At 38.4% G+C, this 23,475-nt stretch overlaps 1 long non-coding RNA gene across 6 annotated transcripts; it reads right to left on the minus strand.

Moving 5' to 3' along the window:
- Positions 1-497: 497 nt before the first annotated feature.
- LOC147757063 (uncharacterized) lies at positions 498-5,953 on the minus strand. 6 transcript variants are annotated; one of them, XR_015324990.1, is made up of 3 exons: positions 5,727-5,953; positions 2,281-2,391; positions 498-811 (listed from the first exon to the last, which is right to left on the minus strand). It is a non-coding gene; the product is annotated as an uncharacterized LOC147757063 (long non-coding RNA). The 6 variants fall into 6 exon arrangements; XR_015324989.1 differs by having other exon boundaries at positions 2,269-2,391; XR_015324991.1 differs by lacking the exon at positions 5,727-5,953 and adding an exon at positions 3,892-4,007 and having other exon boundaries at positions 2,298-2,391.
- Between the last annotated feature and the right edge of the window lie 17,522 nt (positions 5,954-23,475).

Raw genomic sequence — 23,475 nt, forward strand, 5'->3', positions numbered from 1 at the left:
TCTATAACCGACAATATTCTCATTGCTTTTTAATAAATCTGGCAAAATTTTTGACAAAATATCTAAAACCAAAAAAAAAAAGCTCGTCAGAGCTGCTAAGCTGTTTGCTAAGTTTAATACTTGCACTTAATAAACATTATTGATACATACACTCTCCCATCGTAATAGTAAACGTATACTTCAATAGTGTTGAGTCGGCATGAGTCGTGTCGCCAGTGAAGATCAGTTTGTAGTTGATACCGAAACGATAGTCATGCGGGCACCCAAGATTTACACCCAGAATTAAACTCATTCTAATTTTTTTTTTGCTGCGAATACATTATAGCTACCGTCGTCGTGAGGCAAGCCAATGAAAAGAATCATAACGCAGATCAGAAAGTATCGCGGATTGACTATCCGGTAATTTACAAACGTGGACCATTAGCGGTGTATGTAAATCCTTAAGCCAATGGTTCCGTTAACTATGTTGAACCGTCTATTGAATATAAATAACCGTCTATCTCTGAGGCTGATTTGGAATCGATCTTTGGTAGACCCCGTAAGTTTTAGAGATCTCAACAAAAACATTTTTTTGGAAGAGGCGCGAAACTTACATAAAATAAACTAATTTTATTATAGTTAATTAATACGAAGTCTTTCCGCGATTTACATTATTGTGTCTGTTCCCCTTATTGTTCTGCTACAACAAAACCTCTCAACAGATGTTTAGCTGAAGCTGTTAAATCATATAGATCAAATTATCAGTGAGGGCACAGAAGCCCACGTTTACAATTTGGTTTGGACGTCCGCATGACCTCGATGCATTGGTTTCCTGAAACTCATAAAAGTTAAACACTTATTATTGTAATAAAATAATAATGTACAGTATAGTGAGCTCACTTATTTGTTTTTATTATTTTATTAAATGCAACGTATGGTTCTGTTAAAAAAATATTTTTTATTAAATGATTGGAGCTACCAGATTGAATTGAGGCTCTTAACTTTCGTGGAAAAACCTATTTCACATAATACATATTCTATTTTATGACAGAGGTCTTATCTTTTGAAGAAGTGGAGTACGGCACTTAAATCGGGATTTCCTCATGCTTTGCCTCTAATAAGGTATTTTAATAGAAAGTGATATTTCAATGAAATTTTTCGTATGTGTTGAAAGAGTCACTTCTGGCGACGATTTTTATTCAACATAATCGCCATTCAAAGCGATTAAAGCCTTAATTCGATACCTAAATTATTAACTGGTCATCTTCAAAACATTCCTGCAACTAGCTTATCAATAGCAGTCATGCGTCAAGCAATAACATGTAGAAAAATTCTAACCGAATTAAATTTTGCGCTGACAGCAGGCCCAAAAAGTCCCGACTTATAAGAGTTCAAAGTGACCAAAAAGTTTAGACTATGTGGAAAGTTCAGACTATGTGGAAAGGCTTAAAGAGGCTAAGCCTATGTAGATGAATATTTTTGTTCCTAAAACGCCTATATATTTCTCTAATTAGGTGTATCAAAAATGCCTTCTGGACTCATTTTAATGAATTTCTGAGTCTTTCATAATTCGACTCTATTAGGGATCCCCAGCATCGCTTCATGAAAGCATTTTTCGAATCTTGCCAAAAGGCGTGGAAACTTGCGATAACGTAAATCGCCGACTTCGAACGCAAAAAGGAAGTTTTTAATCTCGGAGGGTTGTACAGCACGGAAAGATTGGGTAATGGCTGATCTTGACTCTTATTTTGAAAACAGCGCAGTGTAGTGGATCGTATCGAGTTTGTTGTGATGTCGTCTAGGATAAACAGCCCGTTAAATTTGTGCCATACGCTGTATTTCCATGAAGATCTCTGAGGCTGATTTGGGATCGATCTTTGGTAGACCCCGTAGGTTTTAGAGATCTCAACAAAAACCTTTTTTTGGAAGAGGCGCAAAACTTACATAAAATAAAAAATGCGGTCGTAATTTTTCTGTAGAGCTGATATTTAAAATTATTACTTTTTTGTTCATTTTCGGTGACTGGCATTGCGATGCGTAATAACCGTGCGACTTTCGCTGAGTGTACGTCTGGCAGTTTTTGCAAGATATCACGTGATAACTTCTACCTTAGTGCTTATCGTAATGCACATAAGCTTCACATTAGGTTCTGCTTTTGGAAAGAATTCATGGCAAGAAGCCAATAACTTTTAAAGGTTACATATACTTTTCAGAATCTCGGAAATATACACGACGTGAACTAACTCTCTATTGTGTGCGATAAAGATAACATTGCAGAAAATGAAATACCATATTATTGACCTTTGTATGCAAACCACCTTCATCCTTGTCCTGCTGATTTCCATCTCCATGTAGCAGACATCTCAGTACTTGACTAAGGAAGGTCAACGTTTCCAGATTTGTACGGTAGCACTGAAATAATACACAGAATGTATAAAGTTGGCAATGGCAAACGTGAGACGACAAACTGTTTTAGTAAATGTACGTAATAGGCACTTAATATCTACCTGTCACTAGCGTATATTAATAAATATGAGACAATCCTATCTTTCAATGGCTGATAAAAACGAAAGAGCGAAGCAAATTCGGGAAAGAGTTATGTGATTAGCTTAAGGAAGTTTTGTATAGTGCCCAAACACCCATAGTAGGCTGCCACATTTCTGGGCCCAAAAGAAGAATATGTTACGTTCAAGATACAAATAGAAAAAGCCCTCTACATTAGAAATCGTTGTCAATCAATAAATCAATTTTCGAATATTATCTGATCGAAATATTATTCGAACAAAATGCCAACCTTCATTTGAGATGCTATCTACAGAGGAACTGAGCCAATAAAAGGCGTCGCTTCTAGATAATACCTTTTTGTCTTGTAGTAGTGCCACAAATAGCCTTATAATAAACGGCCTTTATTTTGAATCGTACACGCACTCTGCCAGGCCAAACACGTCGCATGCCAAGGCACAGGAAATAATTCCGAAAGCGGCCAATGTTTGATTTCTCGACGCGAACGTTGCGGTGTGAACGACCCTGCTACCTATAACACGATTCGAGACCTGTTGGACCGATTGGCGCTTGAAAAGCATGTTTGCCTGAGTCTCGCTCTGTCTGGATAAGGGGCGAAGGTGGCTGGGGGGATCCGAACCCTGCATTATTTAGGACAACTATGGAAGATTTGAGCAAAGATAGGCGAGTGCAACTTGGAAATTAAAATCATAATCCTGCTGAATGGCCCGAAGAATTTTAGAGAGCCACAAGACCATCAAAATTTAACATGACCACTGATAACCCCTACAGGTGTCGATTGTCAAAAAAATGTAAAAGAAAAAACCTGATTTCGACAAACAGGGCTACGCAGTTTGGCAAATTAAGAAGAGACCCATATCAAGATTTATGATCTGTCCTATACGGGTAACGGGTGAGGATGGGACTACCAAGTCTAGGAGGGCGGTGGTTGCTGTCGACGTGAAGCAAAAGACCTCACTAAACGAGAATAAAAGCCTTATCAGAGAAACCTTTAGTTCAACAGAACGCACTTCCGAGTATGCACCTGGGAACACCGTACTATGCTGCATAAATTCGAATATGGGAAACCATAGGCTTTTCTTGAAAATTGCTCATGTTGCGGCTTACAAGATACACCTGGAGCTGATGGAAAACACAAAGGCGGTAGCCGACACTGTCCCAAACCTTATACTACTGGGAAACGCTGACAAAAGCCCCTCTTTGCCATTGTCTTGAAAAAATTTCAACGGCATGTGGTTCTGTCGCTACACAAAGTTGGAGTCACGAAAACTGAATTTTCACGAGACAGGGACTTCAGGATTGAAGTAAAAGAAGTATGCGCGCAAATATCTCAAGCTTTTGCGAAAGCTCTCGAGGGAAAAGGGATGACTTGGTATCAGTTGATGTTACCTCCCACAGGCGCTTGCTAATCAGGAATCTTGTAGAAGGAACCTCCGCGGAGGCGGTCTCTAGGGCCATCGAAGATACTGGGGTAAACAAAGATTGCTTCGTTGTCAATGAACCAATGAAGGACACCACTAACCGGTAATAGGGTAGAGCCTCCCTTACAAATCCGTCAGTGGAGAACAGAATCCTAGCATAAGGCAAATTTTACACAGCATAGGCCACTCACAGGTAACCGAATGGGTCACGGTGACGTGCTGCCTTTGATGTCAAAAGATGAAAGACAGAGTGGTCTGATTAGACAGAAACGACGAAAAAATGCCACCAATGTGTGTTCTTGGAACGTGTTTTATAGAACTGCAGAGGTAAAACCTTTTGCTGCAACTATACGGTGGACTATCCTGCAAATTCTACAAACGACCCGAGAAACTAATCAACAATCGCCGAGGAACTGGCAGGCAGATGCAGGTAAATTATGCGAGCAAATTATTTGCTTGCAAGACCCCGACACCGAAAAACGAGCAGACTGCTGAGGGCGATTCCTTCGAAATGACACAATAACGCTCCTCTTCAACTGAAACAACAGAGATAAGAGAGCGTGAGCAATGATCAGAGTCCTTCAACTGAACTATTATAAGAGCAGAACCTCTTATGATCTGCTCGAGGAGCTAGCTGGAAAGAAGAGGCTGGCTTACTAATTATTAGCAGGCCTAACATTGACCTACCGAAGAATCGCCAAATGATATGTAGCTTCAACGGCACAGCGCACATGAAGTACAGAGAATGGGTTACAACGGGAAGCAAGAAGAGTTTCTTTCGGGTCCGAACCCAGAACCTAGATGCAATTTACTCTTATTACTCAAACCCAAATAGGACTATAGAAAATTCATATGGATCCTGTCGTGAAGTCGTTGATTGAATTTGGAAATACTCAAGTTGTCATTGCGGGGTCTCCTCGGGACATATGGGGCACAAGAGCAGTAATACAAACAGTGGTCGCTAGGTGCGCTACAAGCATTTCTCAGGCAGAATACAAAAAAAATCGACTTGATCAAAGGAGTGCTTAGAAAAGATACAGAAGAACCCATGGCGTTGATCCTATAAGCTCATCACGAAGAAAGCAAACTAGAACAAGAAGGTAGTCTTTCCTGAAGAAAAGGAAGAAGGAGTGATCAATTCCTTGTCTCCTTCTGTCAGGCTTTTTGATAGAACGGAGTTTAATAACCACGATTCCCGGAGCAGTGCAACGGATAAGTGAGCGAATCGAGCTAAACAAAGCTCCTGGGGCGGATAAAATCTAGCTACAGTTACGACGACGCCCTTTAGGAAGTTTCCAGATATCCTGACTGTGTGGCAACGCATATACGTAGTTCAGGCTGTTTCCCAAGAAAGTAGAAAGAAGGGAAATGCTGCTTATTCCCAATGAAAATGAGACTTACAAACCTACATGTGTACCAGAAATACTTATAAAGGGTTTCAAGGCCGTCGTTGAGCAAATGCTTAAAACATTAATAGAAAAAAGAACCTCTGTTAAAAATCAGTTTGGGTTTCTGAAAACAAAGGTCCGTAATGTCTGCAGTTGACAGGGTCATTAGGCTAACGGTGAAAGTGAGAGAATCTACAGTAGACTTGAGCGACTTACTACTAACGATCCTTTCAAATGTTGAAAATGCTTTCAACAGCATTCGTCAATGTACAGTGCTCACTTGCCTGATTACCTGATCCCTTTGGTCTCTGACTATTTACAGGATAGATTGGTAGCCAACGGGGAGATACTTTCAATATGATTGCGTGAGTTTAGCCTCGTGATAGCGAAATGAGTAACGCAGTTGTCTACTTACCTTAGCAACACATTGTTGTCTAGGTTCGAATCCACGCATAAACAAACTTCGTTTCGTGTTGGAAGCCAGGTGTCTGGTGGTATGCCTAGCGGTGGTACCGGTCGTAAAGCTCGAAACATCTATACTAGGTCTTCAAAATTTTCAACCGAAAGCATAAATGTTTTTTCTGCAAGTAACCTTGCTGTTATTATGCGGACCAAGACACTGGAGTGACTAAATATGTACGAAATGTTACTTATTGTCGAAAATAAATGTTTCCGTCTCATGCTGATACTGTATGACGAACGGATTAGTTTTGTTAAAGAGGCAGTATACTTGGCAATTTAGTTGGACCGCTCAGTAAGGCGAGTACGCCATATCAGTCATGCTGTAGCAAAAACAATCGGAATATATATGCAAATAGCCAAAATTCTACGGAAAAAAGGAAGTGGATGCCTCTAATAGTAGTCGCAGAATGTCTTGTGCTGTTTAGATCTCCCGCCTGCACCTTGTCGGAGTCTATGGCCAACATAGTCAAAAAATTACTACACAAAGCCTAACAAGTCCAATCGTTGAGGATCGCTCGAGTAGACAAGCGTGGTCAATATAAACGCGGTCATGGTCTTAGTAATGCAACACCTAGAGACTCAAACGTAAAAGGGATACGTATATTACGGGACAACCCGACAGAGGACGTCGAAGGAAAAATATCGGTATGTGGCAAGACAAATGAGATGCTATACGAGAATTGGCCGTGGGGCCAGCATTCAGGGGCATTATCCCTAACATTGAGGCTTGGATTATACAACGTGACTGAGAAATTACCTATTGCGAATGTTTACAAGCTTTAGAGCTTTCTAAAGCCAGCTGCATAGTATAAGTAAGCCCCCTTGAGGCAGCTGTGAACCGCACATGGCCCGTCACACGCTGCGGGCATGCACGGCGCTTCCTCACATGAGGGAGCGTTTCGGAAATGCAGACATACTGCGTGCCTTCGGTGACGGAATGAAACATTTCGTATCTTACATCATCCAATCGCGTAAGGGTTAGAGTAAGGAAAGGTTTTGACTAGGGAGGTCTCAAAGAAGAAGGATTGCCTAACCAAAAAACGCCTAACCAACGTCAAAGAAGTCTTAGACGATGCGTTTTGGATCAGCTTTAGAGCATGCATTGAGAGAATATGTCATTATGCAGTGAACTAGCCCTCCTATTGGGGTGGGTAACCAGCTTAGATGCCTGCTGATCTGGCGGCGCCGGCCATTCTCTCCTATCAACTTGTAGCATTGCCAAATAAAGATATGGCTTGATTCGGAATCAAGTTTTAGAGAGAAATCAAGAATTAGTAATAATGATATAGGAAAAATAAGTGTAAGCAACGCGGCTAAGCACCATATTCGGTTTACATAAGATAGACTTGCGCTCTGATGCCCATTCATACCTGGCCTACCTTACTCAAGGCCTCTTAAAACATAAAGAAAATGTCCTTAATTGGAACTGCATCCACACAGCTGTACTTATGGAAAAGAACACGTGACTTGGCAGTCGGATAACCCAATCTCATATAAAATGTTCGCTATAATGGCAGAAGTATTACAGTGTTATCTGTCTAACACCAGTAATTATCGGCAATAGCAACTCAATCTAGTTCTTTTCTTACGAACTTGAGGTACGATCAATAACATGCTTGCTTACCCGACTTTTTCTCTGTAGGTGAACTTTGCCTCTACCTATACATCTTACAATCCGATTTTACTCTTCAAATAACGTAACGTAATCTAAAATATTTTTCCATCATTTTGATAGATAGTTTTTTAAAATTTGTTGTTTTTCATGTTAATAAGGTAGCTATTTGTTGCTCATTTACAGAAAGCAATTGCAGCCGTTTCATTCAAGTTGACTGTGTGGCTGAGTAGGGCGGCTTAATTTACCGATCGATTTTCACAATCCGAGATTCAGAACTTAAGCCCCGTTGATGAATCAGAACATGTTCTGAGCAATTAACAAGGCGCTAAAAAGCAGAGCTTTATCGTGTTTGCATGAGCAAGGAACATATTCGGTATTTCTGTCAAGTGGAGGACAATTGCCGCATACTTCGTAAATCTGGAGTCCCATGTTAGCTGTCTGAACAAAAAACGTGCCATACCGGTCAGCTTGCTATTCAATCAATGAAATTTATATTAAAAGGATCACGTACCTCGGAATCTCTCTGAAATAAGGATACGTTTTTCCGTATTCTCAAAACCTGAACAGTGTTCTCGGACGGGGTTGTGAAAGAGTACTCAAGAAATATTATATCAAGTAGAAAGATATACATGATCCATGTGTGTAATGCCCAAATAGCAAACAACTGGTAAATAGCGACTGGTTTTTTTTTCTATCCTATTGGGAAGGACTGTTGTATTGAGGACGAATTTTACTGTCTGATGTAGAATGTTTGTTTAGGCAAAAAGCCGGGTTGGTAAATGTAAAGAGCAGAACTTTAATATTTGGCTCATATCACCCAATGACCATTCCTTACCCATTCAGCCATTGTAAGTAAACTCGCAATTTAACTTAAGCAAGCAGACGTTTCATCAATATGGCGTGTGTTCTAAGGCGTACTAATGCATCCAAGACTTGTGATTATTATTCATAGTTAAGCTATGAACATGATGGGAAGTGAGCTGAACGCCGGCCTACGAAACGACAATCAGTTGGCATGAGGTGTGGCGACGGTATCTATGATGAACGCGAGGCTGTTCATGACAGGCTTCCATTTTCTGTTAGGTAGCCACGTTCTCAGTCCGTAGTAGTAATGTTATATGAAGAGTCAGAATAAGAATGATTGATTAGAAAAATAATGACAATGGAAAAGCTTACAAGAGGAAAAACTCCTAACATGGATAGACTATTAGTGATCAATGACTGTCACTTGAGCCTAGACTGGCCGTCAGTTCGCTGCCTGAACATTGCGCCGATAGTGATTTAGCCGTTTTTTATATATTATCGTGCTGTCTTCCTACCACTGTCCTTTCATACTGTCCTAGTGTCCAACCGGACATAGGTTTTTTTCACTGCACTTTTCAGTGAAAGCCACAAAATCAATTTGTGGTTCAAGTTAAATGTAGCTGACTAAAGCTAATTTTCTTTATATTCAAAAATCAAATATATCATAAATTATTCTTGACTTAATTAGACATTATCATTCAAGCGTTGCTTACTATGGCAGGTAATTAAAAATAAGTCAAAGGTTTTCGTAGGAATAGGAATGATGACTATTGGTATTTATAGAAGACTATCGGTTGTCCAATTTTATGATCTGTATGCTGTAAATCTGTACTTGAGCTGAAATTCGTAACCTAAGAAAAAAAACATACATCTATTAGAAAATTGTAGCTTTACACTCAACCAAGTACATGTTATGGTCAGTTTCATTTTATTTTATGACGCTTTTATGCAAATATTTGAATTTCCTTTTCAAATGAGAAAGTCGATTGACTCTTAATGAACCTATGCCATAGTACCGAAGCACACTTATTAATCTCAGACATCTAGAACTAACTGAATATTGTAAAAATTAAACACCATAAAAAGCGTCCTTTAAATTTATCTATCACAAAGTTGTTACGCCTTCATCTACTACTCAGTAGTGTCCAAAAACTCTGAGGGTGATTTCAAACGCGACGATGAAACGATTTTTCCTCCGGTCTAACTCTATCTTACGCGTTGTCAGTTGATGATTGATCGTTTCTACTATTTTGTACATTTAATGCTAGTTAGAGTACCGTCTGCATTATTATATTGGATAGCAACGAATAAAAAAGCAGCGAGAAATCCAGTTCACGTGGTTAATTATACACATTAACTCACAGCCGTAGCTTTTTCTTTTCAAAGACAGCTTCCTGTCCAAACTGGTTTCGGTTGCGGTGAACGGACCATGGACCGTTATTAAAAAATGGGCACCAGAACATGAATACCTAATAATTATAATATTCTGTGAGTAGATTGCGTTCATCACACTATATCCATCCATCTCCAATATTGCTTTAGCCGCAATATTAATAATAGCCATCGTACTGGAGGTTATTACGCAAATGGGCTACAACGGTTAGACCTTTTGATACTTTCTGCGCCGTTTAACCATCTTGTGTTCCTGTAATTTGCTACTTTTGGCCCCATTTTAACCCAAAAATGACCAGTTAGTAATTTAGGTCTTGTACTGGGGCTGTCATTGTAGTAAACGGAGGGTAATTGTATAGAATATGACTTGTAATAAACATGACTTGGAAATTACATTTTTACCACATACAAAAAAGTTCGTTGAAGTACCTTTTTTTTTTATTAGATATAGCCTTAGAAACAAGCCATAAGGAAAATTTTCAATTTAGACACGCCACCATATCTGGTTCATTTGCTTGTACGTTTTTCGAGTAACTATGGTAAGCACAGAAATGTGACTACTATCAACCAAGTCAAGTCAACATCGTAACTAGTTACATGGACATGATTTTATGTATTTTCTCAAAAATCGGTGTCTTCAAATTAAAAAAAAAAGACAATTGACGAGAATGGGAATCAAATGTCTGTATGGTCATATGGATTTTTTTAATATAAGGCTGTTATAGGTGAATCCGGTAGAGTTCAAAATGGAATAACTTTTAAACAACGCGCCTCTAGCAGACGAAATTTGCCTGCTAAATACTCCGATGTTCTAGAAATCTATGAATGCAAACCGGCTGAGTTTTTTTCTAGAAGAAATTAGTTCGCAAGTAAAAACATTTTTTAGCGTCGAAAATCAACTCTCAGTGGTCGAACTTTTTGTTTTTTGAAAACGACAGCGCTAAAAGTCGTCGAAAGAGGGCGAAAACATTGGATAAAGGGGTTTTAAGCGAAAGCACAGTACGCGAATGGTACGAAAATTTCAAGAACGGAGATTCGAGTGTCGAAGGTTAGCGAGAAGATGACCAAATATTGGAACTCACAAGATAAGAACGCATTGCCGTAATCAAGGAGGTTTCTTACGAAAGCATAGGTTGGAGTCTGTATGGGTCAAATGTGGAATTTCACATGTAACCTATTATAGAATTAAAATCCAAATACCAAAAACACGGAAACTGAGTAAAAATGAGTCCCTTGTAAATTGACTTTAGACCAGTTGTGTGTGGTGTATTTTACATGCACTCTGCGAAATTTTAACCAATGAAAAATACACCTGAAACCTACAATTGCCATAGGCGAGACTAAGCAAGAGAGTGGCATCACCCTGGAGAGAAATCCACTTCGATGACAGCATCGAGTAGGTTTGCGCGTATGATGGTGTTGGTACTTGCGATGGACGCTAGGAGTACCTACTACTATGAAATACGTGCCGAACATGAAACAATGAATGCAATTCCCTATTTAGAATTTCATGGGAAAGTCATAGACGTCTGGTACAGCAATCGAACGCACGAAGTCTAGTTATTCGGTGAGAACGCTAGATCTCATCGCCATACTTCAGTTGTTTGTTGGATTGAACAAACAAATATCTAACATTGTCGTGAACCTGCCTATTCGTCCGATCTAAGCCCATGATTACGGGTTTTCTATGGGCTAAAAAGAGCGATTGGTGGCCAGGCATATCCCACTATCAATTTACTTCAAGAAGCTATAGATGGAGAAATCACAAATGGGGTCGTATATGGTGAGTATATGACCCCCCAGAGACCGCTAAAACACTGGAGCCAGTGTATAAAAAATGAAGAAAAGCAGTTCTAACATACGTCAATATTCAAACTAGTTCAAAAAGTTATTCAGTTTCAAAGTTTCTCGGATTCGCTAGTAACATTCTAATACATCAGAATAATCCCAAACAAGGATAGATGTGGATAAGCTTCTAAAGCTTCATAAATAGGGGTAGTGCGCTAAATGTTGGACGTGCTAACGTTGGCGTCCTGTGTTCTTTCCCTTTTTTTGGCGGTTTGCCACGTTTGTGTATCTCTTTTGTCGCTCCTTTTATCAGTAACTAGAACAGTAGCTATGCGATACTACATTTTCATCACTACCAATGCATTTTACCTCTGTGATAAAAAAAAATGAGCGTTATTAGCGGTCTAATGCATCTTCAACTAGACAGATTATCAAAAATTAAATTACTGGATTTATATACAAGTATAAAATAAGACTACAGCAATACGGTTTTAGCTTGGCCCAACTTGCTTTCGAGTATCCGTTTCATCGCTCCATTTACAGCATCGAGAACTTCCCCGCTGATAATTCATGGGAAAAAAGATTAAAACCGTATGTAAACTTCCTGTCGAAAAAGTAGCAGTGGCTGTTGAAGCCTAGTTTTTTATTAATAGGTCATAATTATTCCATATTTGATTAAAATGTGTGCTCTACAAAAATAAAGCAAGATCCTAAATATTTTCATGAAGCATACTCAAGGTTTTTTTTACATTTAACCAAGCCTGGAACAAAAATTAGCAAAGAAATTCGCTTATTTGTTGTTGTATTCAGATCCGATTGCATATATCAGTTTTATTACAATACAATATTAAATTTTCAATGAAGTACATTTCAATGAAGCGATGAAGAATACAAAAGAATGTTCGACATAACTATTGGACATAAGCTCTTGCCAAATCTCAATTCCAAGAACCTCTGAAATGCCTTTCCCTGAATTATATTATTAATGCTACTAAAAAGCCTCTGGTTGAAAGAAACCAGATAGCGTGCCTCAAGTCTCCCCAATGGCAGAAACTACACGACTTGCATGCAAAATAGGAGCTATTTGAAAAAATTCAACCAAATTTTTTGGTGTGCAGTGAGCTCTTTGCCTAAGCATTCTAATTTTTGAGCGGTACTTTTACAATAACACAGCTTTTTTCTTCCTGATGGCCTCACATTTTACATGAGAATTTGCTTCTTGAGCCCGTCATCTCCTAATCGACGGTTATACGCCTTCGAAGATTACATCCAACAACCTTGGAAAAAGGATATCGTTTTGAATGAGCTCCGTGAAATTCGTGCCCTAAATACCTAATAAATACAGGATCATAATTAAACTGAGGACACCTCTATTTTTCTAGTATTTTTATCTAGATCTGTATGTACGGAACTAATCTGTTGAATTAGGTTTCATGTGGTAACTAGCCTTCGATTGAAAACATCAACGAGTAGCACAGTGATTATATGTGCGCCTGTATATTGACATCGCAGCATAATAAACGGAACTGAATAAATGGTATCTCATCCCCGATAAATTATCTTAGATTACCCCGATAGAGTGGATGCTATTCCACATTACGCTTTGGCTGGAGAAGGTACAATTCAAAGGTGTGCGTGTACGTAGAATCTAGAAGCCGAAGAAGGCCCGGCCTTTCTAACATGAATTTGGGCCGTCGCTCTAGGCACTTAAACATCGTATTAACCTCCCTGTATTTTGCTGTTCGTCAGGCTGATCTCCTTCGCCTTTGCTACTCTTGAGGACAAAACTAACGTTAATCATAGATGGTCAAGCAGATTTCTTAGATGATTAATGCTATCTAGTCTTATTGGAAAGCTCGATTCTATCAGACCAATGATGCCCTAGCACAAGAATATATGTCGCATTTTACTACGGGAATGCTATTTGGATCTGTGCCATTTACCGATTAAAATTGTCTACCGAGAATCAATAATTATTGTTTAATTTTTTTTTAATCGTAAAAAGCACAGAAGTGTAAAAAAGCATTCGGGAGTATCAGAAATCGTATAGAAAATCCGTTTACTGTGGAAAGCTGGCTAGCTTCAATAGAAACTTTACAGGCCTAATTTGTATGGCCTGATTTGAAAGAGAATCCAGGCAAAACGTCTGATCGTTCTGCTCTGGAATCGTTCGATTGCTGCATGGCGTAGTTTATATAGTGATTTCCCAATAGTAAGCCTTAACAAAACATTACTATAAAAATCATTGTAAAAACGTTTCGAGGTTAATATAAATGCTTTTGATAACTGTTAACATTGTGAACAAATAGTGATACAGACGCTATTTTCAGTTTTAGGGTGTCAGCAATCGTCAAACGCTATGTGAATTGAGCTGTCCATAGGGAGTAGAGTCTTGATACAAAAATGAAAGTGTTTATCTACCTTTCGCAAATGCTCATCATAATTGCTTCCACTTTTATACGAAATTTTCGTATAAAAAATACAGTTGAAAGTAATTTCGTACGAACATAGAGGTACCTTTTTAAGTCTTGTACCTCAAGTCTAAACAGAGAATATTCTCAAAGAAACGGTAGTGTTCTGCAGTGTTAACAAGTACTGAGCGATCCACCAATTATGTCCGAAACGAATAGTTTCATTATTTTAACTGAGATTAAGAAACATGGATTAATATCTATCACAGCAGATAGCACCTTTCGATCTTACTAGGAGAAATCCAACAATCTTTTCATACGTAATTTTTATATATACACAAATATATTATCTCGAAGCTCTCCTCTGTTATTTTATCGTCATAGGAACTGAATTCATTCATCAAACGCGTACAATATATACAGGCGCTAAAATGTCGAGTTTAGATAAAGTTGGAACTATATTAGGTAAGTGTTCCTTTTCTATAAATAGAATATTAGTCCTCAAAGACTTGCATCATTCGTAAAATGAGGCCGTGTTTAAAACATTGGTGTATCACTGGATTTTTCATCGATGATATTATAAACAGTAAATTTACCTAAGACGATTCAGAAATTATTTTCTTATCGAATATCATTTCAGCTCAGTATGAAATCTTCGAAAACATAAATATCCAAACGTATGATGATTAATTAAACAGGCTTCCGTGCGCCTTTCTTCCACATTTTTGAGTACGTTGCTATGGCAACTACGAACATGTGACCATCGCTGGTTCAAATGTCAACGTCCATTACCAAATAGAAAGCGTAGCATATAATTACTATGCCGTTTCATAGGCCTGTCGGAGAAAACCAAAATAAATGCAGAAGGACCCAATTCGGCTAGATCTTCTAATGAGGGAAAATTCTTAATGGTATAACGAAAAGATTACTCCAAGGATTTGCTCACAAAATAGAAATAGCCAAAGGTGTAAAAAAAAAAACACATGGAATGGTATCCAGATAGCTATACTTGTTTACTCGGTTTCTTATCGTTCAGCAAAGCTTCACAGTGACCTTTATAGTATTCACTTCGTATCCCGTTCTATCTTGTGGATTAGATATGATAAAAATATAAATAGATAGCTTTCATTATCAAATCTGTAATGTTAGTTAATCGTTATCAAGCCATCTCAAAAGGCAAAACCAGAAAGCTTTCGAAGTTCAAACTAATAATAATATTTGCTTCACGGATATTTTAATGCCTTTTGCTAACCGAACCGTGTACGTTGATGACGATAAGTTAAACCATGATTTATGTCCTTCGCTTATGGATTTGCCAAGGATAACAAAACGCTCAAAGAATTTCTTGAAATATGCCTTTTTAAAATAGAATAGTTCTAACAATGACTTGAATTTTTCATTTCTCATACCCCCGAATCTATTTGCTTGCATCTATAGAAAAGTTGTTTAAGCCCTTCTACCTATCCTGCGAACAAGCGGCGGAAACCCTTTCTTGTTTTAGCCTTATTGCGACTCGAACTTCTTTTCGTTGCCTGGGTATACCTGCCATCGACTGCCTGTAACCGGCACCTGCGCCCGCTTTGCGCTTGGGGCATGTGCGCCATTATCACTTAACCGTTGATTACAAGAGTGAACCATAATAGCACCTTGAAAACCCCGCCATGTTAACGCAGAATGGTGTCGAGACGCGCCGTCTGGTGGCTTGGCGCCGCCAAGGGACCAGAGAGATGCGTCGCAGGACCGAATAAGTGTTCATTTTTTTAATATCTAAGACAAATTAAGATAGTTCTTTGCCTGATCCGTCCGCCCGACTAGCTAGACCCCTCTGAGTGCACGCTCTATCGACAGTACACGGCGAACCGCTTGTGCCTAAAAGGAAAAGTACGCTGCCGCGGGTAGCGGTTGCACGAGCGAGAACTTTTCAAAGTTCCAATATTATTATCCTTTGTTATTATAATTACTATGATAAGCTACGATAGTATTTGCTGCATATTTAATAAACATGGTGCGTTTCTTGTAACCTTCAATCGGAACTTTTCATATTTTTGGTAGTCGAGGCCTCAGGCCTGTGAATAGCTAATTTTTGTAGTTCTTATTTATAAGCTAATGGGGAAGTAAAAAACCTATGATTCTTTACAGGTAGATTTTCCTAGTATCTGACCTTACGTATGTTGTACTTTGCGAGTTAAATAGATTTGTAAATAGGTTGGAAAGCAGGACGAGCTCGACGTTGCCAACGTAGTCACACACACTCAATATTTAGTAAAGGTAAAAAGAAAGACATACATATTTACGAAATATATCTCTGCGCTTATTTTATGTAATTTGATGATTACATAGACAGATATACAGATGAAACATTCATGGAAACTGTGGTTCACAGAACAGTAGATATAGATTGTTTTGAGCCGTGACGTCCACACTTTAAGGCAGCACCGATTAATTACACTTAAGATGGCTGTTCCCCTTCTTTCGAAACAGTTTGTTATTACCTTTGGTATCGTAAACATCGTTCAGAGCATTCCGCTGAGTTGCGAACACAAAGTATTATACTCTGTATTTACTCGTGTCATACTTATACACCTTTAAATATAGCTCCGAACCAGTTGTATCAATTTTATCTTGGACATTAACCTTAAAAAATAAAAGACAGATTTTTAGGAGACTTTTCATATTAGAATCCAATATAAAATAGAAGATTTAAAGACCCTAAATCTAACAATGTTTGTCTGTATAAAACTTACCATTTCATAGATGATGTCTAAAAGAGGCAGACAAAAATAGTCAACTATATTGAGCAACGAAAAAAAATGCACGGGGCAACATATATGTATTTATGATAACTTGGAAATGCGATATCTTAGAGTTTCTCACTCGCCAAAGTCATTCACCGTGCCGAACGTACCAGGGCATTTTGGGACCACTCCAAGCTTTATTAAAGGAACAATCGTCCACATAAAATATCAGAGACAGCGATTGACATACACGATAAGATGTACCATAAGCTGTCGATCACGTCTACAGGGAACCCAGAGCGTCTAGATTTTCAACCATCTTTAAATTATGAATTATTCCCAAATTGAATTTGTCTTGTAGAAAAAGACATGCTTCGTTCAAGTTTACCTGCCCGCCAAATGAAATCATTTTCAAACAGTCTGATTCGAAATATTTTTTTGTTCGCATTAAAACTTTTCAGCGCTGTCAGTCGTTTTCCATAACCGTGGTAGCGAGCATCAACTAATGCCGGTTAGATCGCTTCATTTTGTTTCCATGCCAATGATGGCATAACTAGAGGATATCATGCAAGATTTAATTCTTTTATTAAGTCTGCATCTAAAAAATCAGCCGTTTCTTTACTAACTGTGTACAGGACGACTATCGCAAACAGGTCTTCATAGCAAGTTGAATGCCCTCGTACATGCATATAGGGGCTCTGAGCAGTGTATATAGCTTTAAACAATCTTCACTAAGGTTTGAATATTATTAGTATTAAATAGTTTTTCGAAACGTGGATACAGAATGTTTAGAACGATGACACCCATGCTTCATATCAACGCAGATGAATCATAAACAAAATTAAAAAACTATCGACCGCTATTGTGGTTTAACAAGGTACATGTTTTTAGAGAACAAGATCCAGTATACATAGATCAGCACTCTGATCTGCCGTCATGCAATGCCCTTTCATGTTCAAATTGTCACTCCGAAGCCAGTGAAACATACAAGTAGTTAAGTTTCTAAGGAAAAGTGGGTTCATGCAAAACCAAGACGGGCATAGCTTTTAGGTAACAACTACCAGTCGTATATTGGAAGGCTATATTTGACAAAAATCTTTTTGAATAGCATACGTGAGTGATCTTATAGTCAGAGTCCTCGCGGCTGGAGGTTTTCAGCAATGGCAAGCAGCGTCTTTTATATGGAATCGCCTGCAGGCGCAGGGAGGAAGGTAAAGAACCGCGATGTTCGCGCTTTGAATTGCCCATAACGTGGAAGAAAACGTAAAACGCGTTTTCTTTACGCACTAACAGGCAAGACGACCCCTTAGAAACGCTCAAGGCTACCATCGTGGGCGCATATTATGGCAACTGCATTAAAAGGCCAGTTTTTTTTAATTAAAGACTGCGCTAAGCTTCGGGGTCTAGTACAAGAAGGATCCATTCATGAAGACATCCATTGTGCCTTCGGTTATGGCAGGCTAAATTTAATTATGGTATTTGGTCTATTATTAGGCCATTCAAGGTATTCCTAACGTAAGTAGCGTAGGTATTGAAACGGTCAGACAACCTCGAAACTAATTATCTGAATCAGTCCGAGCTTTGCAGCAGACGATTGCGCCAACGTGTACCCTGCAAAGATCCTTCCCTTAATTCAACGCATATGCTATAGTTCCTCCTTCTTTCAATTATTGATATATAAAGTAACGACTCGTTTTGCCTTTTGCACCAGGTTTTCTTTCCGTTTGTTAGGTTAACAGAATCAAATTTTGACGCTATTTTAGGTGTATATGTGTACATATATATGTATGTATTGGAACCTCTTGAGATGGAGGTATACAAATTTGAGCAAGACAAATAGGTGCAGGTATCGTTCCTCAACTCCAACAGTATTTAGCACGATCTCTTGTGGTTTATCAGATTTCTATACATTGAGACATTCATAGTAATCATAGATGGATACTCTCCCTTTATATTCCTCTGTAGGAGATCGATATAGATATAAAACAATATTGTTCTATCAGACGTCAAGCAAGAGCTGTTTGACCGGCGTTGCTACGATTCTGACCGTTTATCACCTACAAATAAAAACTTGCGGTTCTAATACTATTTTGAAAAATAAACTGTTCTTTACTTATATAATACTGAAATTTGCATACCTACGTAGCCAATAGAAATGTCAGATTTGACGTCCTGTAGTGCAGTTAAGAATTGCTCACGACACCATAATGAGATGCCTAACCAGCTTCGCATAGGCCCCACTGCATCATCTGTTACATGCGAGACTTCTTTTTACAGACTGCTGGGTGCTGACAGTAGCTCATTTAGAAAATGAATATTTATTTGTGGCCATGTTAAATCTCAAAGGTCTAACCTGCACATCTCTATAATTTAGCTTCCGTATTCCATTTTTGCGTGCGTAAATGTCACTGTTAACTGCTCGCTTCCTCATTTACTATTATCAGATTATAAGTAGCGCCAACATCGATAGTGATGATAGTATTATAATAGAACCCACTTTGTCGTTCGTTCACATTCGCGATAAAAGTTAGAGCGATGGTCAAAATTTTTGAATGTTAACAGGGTGATAGAATATGTTTAATGTTACCTGTAGCGTTGCTTTTCTCTACTTGATGGTGGCTCCGCAATCATAGAACGCTTCAAATCGCATAACTAGGACGTACATTTAGGACGTTCCTGTGGCGGTAGTACCATAAAGTTGGTATATATAGGTAAACTTCTATCGTCATTCATTATATCAAATCAAACTTCTACTTGTACCTACTCCCATTACAACCCGGTTAGTTAAGTTTCAATGACGTAATGGGGCCAGCGTACTCAGGACGTGTCTGCTGTCTTTAACAAGGCCCATTTTCCGTTGCGTGTCTGGGGGCCGAGCTCAGAGTCGCATAGCGACGGATCCAATAAATCATTAATTTTTGAAATATAGCTCTTGTATAATATTAGAGGTATAAAAATTTGCCGTCTACCTATACCGCAAGATATATGCGAATGAGTCACTTTCGATATGATCAATGCCTCATGCATTAAACAATAGAGTCTCCTCAAGTGGGTGGCGTTTGGTGATCGTAGTGAGCCCACAAATCTTCCTTATACTTGTGTCATAAGCGAATGATATACGAGGCCATGTACGGAATCCAACATGGTTATACTTTCAGTTCTAAGAAAAACTTTCGTGGGGAAGAGGGTGCAGGCAAAGAGATGTCTCTGTGAGTTCGACATTAGTTGAAAAATAGTTGGCCATTTATTTTCACGTTGACAACAGTTCGGCGGTGAGTGCCGGACCATTGGCGAACACAGAGATTGATGTATTATTGACGCAGTCGCTGTAGAGACAACCTAAGTCAATAACGGGTTTGGCATTTGTGTCTCACCGAAAACGAAAGTCGTTCGATTGCTGCCAGTAAGATGCTCATAAACATTACTGGTGTGCTTGTTTACCGCCTTATTTAAAACATAAAGTAAATTTCTTACGGATAAATTTGTATCGGCAAAGAATGAATCTAGACTAAGCACTCGCTGCATTTTTCCGAGGAGGATAAATGCTTAAGACTTCACTAAATATTTGTGGTTTTTTTTAGTACATGATCTTTGATACTTTCGCCAAACGAATCTAGAATTGTAGCATGTGCTGCCTAAGTACACACAGGCGCGCCCGAAATTCAACTTGTAAATTATAGCTGGATTTCAGTGTTTGTCGGCGCTGTTACATATCGATCGAATTTACATATGCCCGACCTTTCGACTCTTGCAAACATAAACGTACTGTTTGTACATACGTATCGTTGCTTTAGAGTACTGTGAAATTGGGTATATGCTTCATGTATTTTACAGTGGTCACGGCTATAGGCATACGATTGCAAATATAAATTAAGATGTTGCTCTAGCGGTGAGGCCGGTGATGAGTTGTTGAAAATTGCACATATTCAGCATCACTGAATTCTAGCGACATTGTCTACTCATCTGGTCCAATGAATATAATTAGTTGTCGTGTACTCAGGTAAGAATGGTCATAGCGAAAACGGCCAGCTGGGAACCTTCCCGCGATGGTCTACTAACAAGCTTAATTTAATTTGGGAAGATGTATTAAATTTAAGTGCTGAATCCCGAGGCATGTGGTGGTTTGACTTCGAAACCGAGCGTAGAGACCTTTTACTTCGTGCTGAGAGTCAATTGTTTAAAGCAATGCTTAATGGCGGTACCGCACGTAAAATTCATCAGCGTACATTAGCGCTTATACGTGCACCTGGCTTATAATAACAATGCTTGCCAACCTTTGATCAGGTAGACGCGTTCGATGATATTTCATACAAGAATACATAGGATAGGGGCTGGCAGATGACAATTCTATTAAACGAATATTACCGACTGTTCTCGTATCTTTATTTATAAACTTAATAACTCGCCAAATGAAGCATTGCGGATATATATATATATATATATATATATATATATATATATATATATATATATACACACACACGCAAGCATTCGTCATAAAGAGGGATTAATAGAAAAAATTTGAGATAATGCTGTAAATATGGGCAGTTCTATTGCACCATTAGGGCTGCTGACATTTTTCCTAACATATCAAACCCTGAAAAAGACACTTTAATTAATCTACCAAGTTGTGATTTAAGGACAAAATTTGATATCAAGAATCTAAATCCTCTAGTTTAGCCAGAAACGCTTAGTGGAGCAATAACGTTAGTAGATGTTCAATGCTGTCGAATGTAACCCAGTGCAGTCATTATCATATTGGTATAACAATTCAACGTCCTCAGTTGTGGTCGTTTTATACTACACAATTAGGAAATGACGAAAAGGAATAAGGAAAATTCACTAGATGCTAGAAAACAGGGAATATATATATATATATATATACATATTTTTTTTTTAAACAAGAGAGGTACTTATTTAAATGTAGTCATTCTGACTGATTGCGGTTATATTCTTTACAGTAAAATGTATACACGCTCGCCGGATTAAAATTGTACTTGATATTATGGAACTAACTAATGTAATGTATCGTCTGCTATCGCAGTGCGTTAGTAAACAAAGTAAATAAATTGATTCCGTAAAGCAACACAATGAGGCGTAGTGATGTGATCCAATCCCTTTAGCAATATGTTGTATATATATATATATATATATATATATATATATATTAGTTAAAATCAGTTACGTGAGGGCTTAATTAATCTTACTATCGTGTTTGTTCTGTCCAACGACGGTAAATAAGATAATTTTTCGTTGGTGAAGTAAGCTCAAGCAGCGCCACACTGAAATTATGAACATTCTCTTTATGTGTGAACAGTGAATCATTGTCGATATCAGAAATAGGTACATATAATGATGATAAAACTCTTCCTATCAAAACCTCCGGATGCTGCCAATAGTTTGTAAATGTTTTAGAAAAACTAATGCTAAAAACAAAACTCATATCCAAAACGCACACAGTTTGAGGTGTTCGTTAATGAAGCCAAAAGTGTCTAAGAAAGTTGTTGATACCTATTTACAATGCAGATATAATATATTACATTAGAAAATGACTATAAAGTGATTGTCGCCCAGTGGTAGACACATCTTTGGCTCCCGTAGACGTTGGAGCTGAAGCATCTTATTCCAATAGGAACACACATGCCATTCAGTATAAAATGTGACATAGTTAACCTTCAACTTCTTTATTTCTTTCCAGCCCTATTGTGGATTCAATCGAATGTTGCACCATTATTATCTATGAAAATCTGTCATTTAAATAGTATCTTATTGATTCCGCTGCTAGCTAAGTGTCGTATACGAAAGCTTACAAAGGCTTGAACAACAATTTTGACATGCTGAAATCGAAAGAATTTCTTCAATAACCGGTCGAAATTCTAGAAAAGCTATTACCTATGGAGGCAGTGTCTAGCTGGTACGCTGACCGATAGAAAACCGTTAACTGTTATTCCGGCACTTCGACTACCTTGATTTTAACGTTGTCGTGCAATTGAAATGGTCTACTGCTCCTATTGTATCCTTGTTCATCATTCTGTCCTATTTTAGCGAGCCTTAGCTTTAATCGACAAATGAAAATTCATTAAACTATATTTGATATTCGACATAGATTTGCTTGAGGAGGCGCTTGACTGCATCCACCCACAAGTGGAACCGTCTACGATTTTAGTTTTTAATCACAGTTCTGCGATAACAATAGACAGCCGTTGTAACGTAAGAGCACAGTGAAGCAAAAGTCTCCACGTCTTTGTCTTTGTAATCCATACTCATATCAAGCGGCGACCTCATTAATTATTATATATATAATTATAGACCTCACTCATTTGACCAAGCTAAATATGTATAGTATTTAACATACATCAGAGCTGAGTGTCAACACATTTACGCTTACAGGTAAGTCGGCTTCTAGTACAACTCTTAACTTTCCGGTATTTACTTTCGCAGCGAGTTTCCCACAAGACTTATTCTCAAATAGGAAATTTCCCCGCGTTAATCTGTGCTAACTAGCGACTTACGTTTTTTCTGACAACCGAAGCTTCGCGAAATACCAGGCTGTGGAAGCCTTGTATCCGACAAAGGTTATCCGTCGCTATAATTCAAAGATCAAATCATGTTTGTAAACGATCCTTATACTCCGACCTTCAATGGCCCACTGTTAAATGTCCGAGTGAACGATCCCTCATCTCGACCGCCACTAACATCGCTCCGTCACAAAACAACGTCAGCTTGAGACATAAAATGACCGTCTGTCACGTTTCACACTGAACGTCTAATATTATAATTGAGCCAGTGTACTGCCTTGATAATTGCCACTTAGCTTCTTCCAGCTATTTTATTACTGTTTTTGATAACCCAACTGTATCATTTCATTACCATTACTTGGATTATTCCAATTTTTCTATGCCCTCAGGCCTTTCCTATTACGCAACGCTCGGCGCTCTGCTTCCGTTAACGTGTTAT

This window comes from Varroa destructor, unplaced genomic scaffold (genome assembly GCF_002443255.2).
Source record: "Varroa destructor unplaced genomic scaffold, Vdes_3.0 BEIS01000003.1, whole genome shotgun sequence".
NCBI lineage: Eukaryota > Metazoa > Arthropoda > Arachnida > Mesostigmata > Varroidae > Varroa > Varroa destructor.